Source organism: Trachemys scripta, chromosome 1 (assembly GCF_013100865.1).
Source record: "Trachemys scripta elegans isolate TJP31775 chromosome 1, CAS_Tse_1.0, whole genome shotgun sequence".
Classification (NCBI taxonomy): Eukaryota; Metazoa; Chordata; order Testudines; family Emydidae; genus Trachemys; species Trachemys scripta.
Window position 1 is genome coordinate 283,955,962 of NC_048298.1, and position 2,424 is coordinate 283,958,385.

Here is a 2,424-nt window from a genome sequence, read left to right on the forward strand (position 1 = left end):
GGATTTGATAGCAGCCTTCAACTACCTGAAGGGGGGTTCCAAAGAGGATGGAGCTCGGCTGTTCTCAGTGGTGGCAGATGACAGAACAAGGAGCAATGGTCTCAAGTTGCAGTGGGGGAGGTCCAGGTTGGATATTAGGAAAAACTATTTCACTAGTTCGGTGGTGAAACACTGGAATGCGTTACCTAGGGAGGTGGTGGAGTCTCCTTCCTTGGAGGTTTTTAAGGCCCGGCTTGACAAAGCCCTGGCTGGGATGTTTTAGTTGGGAATTGGTCCTGCTTTGAGCAGGGGGTTGGACTAGATGACCTCTTGAGGTCCCTTCCAACCCTGATATTCTATGATTCTATGGGGTCACAAGGGGCAGTTAGGGGCAGGGGTCCCAGGAGGGGGCAATCAGGGGACAAGGAGCAGCGGTGCTTAGATAGGGGGTGGGATCCTGGGGGGCAGTTAGGGGCAGGGATCCCAGGAGGGGGTGATCAGGGAGCAGGGGGGGTTGGATGGGTTGGGGTTTCTGTGGGGGGGCAGTCGGAGGGAGTGGGGCTATCCTCCCTCCCTGTGGAGTGTCCTATTTTTTGAATGTTAAAATATGGTATCCCTACTCACAGTGCAGCTCTCCATTCAGAGCAGGCTGCAACATGAGGTCTCAGCTACCTCACTCCCTCCCCCTCTTTCCTGTTGGTAGTGGCCAAGGGAATGCTGGGAAATGTAGTTCTTTCCCTGCTCCAGGGCTGGCTCTATAGGCAGGGAGCTAACCAAGGAACTACAGCTCCCAGGGCCCCCTGTTGTTTCTGAGCTCCCATGCTGGATCCCTGCCGCCCCTGCAAATGGGCTGCCCCAAGCACATGCTTGCTTTGCTGGTGCCTAGAGCCACCCCTGCCGCTGCAGCTCCCAAGGCCATGGTGCGGGAACAGAGCTTCTCAGGTCTTGGGGCTGCAGTGTGGGGGGGAGGGGCAGAAAGGGGCAAAAGGGGTTGTGGGGTTGCAGTGTGGGGTGGAATGGGGGGGGACCGTGACTGGAACAGGGCAGGCCCTAGAAAAGGGGCAGAAAGGGGTGGAGCTGTGGGCAGGACCGCAGGTGGAAGGAGTAAGGAGGGGCACCCCTTGTTCTGGCCCAGAGCCCTAGGAAACCTTAATCCACTTCTGAGTGTGGGATGGGCTCAGTTCCCCCAATGAATATGTTCACCAGCCACCTATGATGTGAACTATTTCCCAGGAACATTTGTGTTTAAAATGACATCTTTGTGAAGCAGATTCAAAACAGACCATTAATTCATGGCAAGATTGGGGGGCTCGTAGGGGGTTTTCCAAACAAGCATGCTCCGAGTAATAACTGCCTTTAGGAACATTCTTTAGGAAACCCATCTCCCTTACAAGGGAATCTCTCAGTAGCATATATGTAGGAAGTGATATATTTTAGAATATAGGTCTGCAGTGCTTGGCAAGGAAGGGTCCAATGCTCTTAGACAAACTGTGGACATGAATTCCACTGGCTGAAATGATTTACAGTGGGTGGGATTTTCAAAAGAGCTCCACATAGATCTAATTCTACTCCCATTGAAATCAGTGGTAAAACTTCTATTCACTTCAGTGGAGACACTGAGTATTTTTGAATGCCTAGTTTATTGTTAGTAACCGCACTGAGAACACTGAACTGATTATACTGACAATATAACGCATACAAAGATTTCTCACCAAAAACTAGTTCCCAACTCATCAAGACAATATTGAATAGCCGGGCCACTAGAAAGCAAGCAAACTCTCATCCTGATGTCCATGCCAATATATTGCAGAAGTAGGAAAAATCTACACTGAGGAGTAAGTAAACCACAGCATGGCAGAGGCAAACACCAAGCAGTAGTTTATTTCTGCCTCTGCCTCAGACTCTTCCATGTGGGGGGGAGAGATAGCTCAGTGGTTTGAGCATTGGCCTGCTAAACCCCGGGTTGTGAGTTCAATCCTTGAGGGGGCCACTTAGGGAACTGGGGTAAAAATCTGTCTGGGGATTGGTCCTGCTTTGAGCAGGGAGTTGGACTAGATGACCTCCTGAGGTCCCTTCCAACCCTGATATTCTATGACTTTGAGCAAGTCACTGAGGGTGCATCCAGCCTGCAATAAAAAACCTGTGGCACTGAACGTCAGATCCTGGCTCCAGGATTAAAAATAGCAGTGTAGACGTTCAGACTCAGGCTGAACCCTGGGCTCTGAGACCCAGCCCCCTTGCAGGGTTTCAGATGAGCAAAGTCAATGAACTCTGGGGGAATATCTAGAAGGAAAAGAAGACCTACCTTCATCCTGCACCTAGGAAGTAAGCAGATAGCTCATTTGCATGCATGAAACTGGGATCTCAGCCAACCTTGTTTGGAAACACTGAAGGGGACTTTGAGTGAGATAAATTTCTTTAGTCAAGAGGTTAACCCACTGTGAC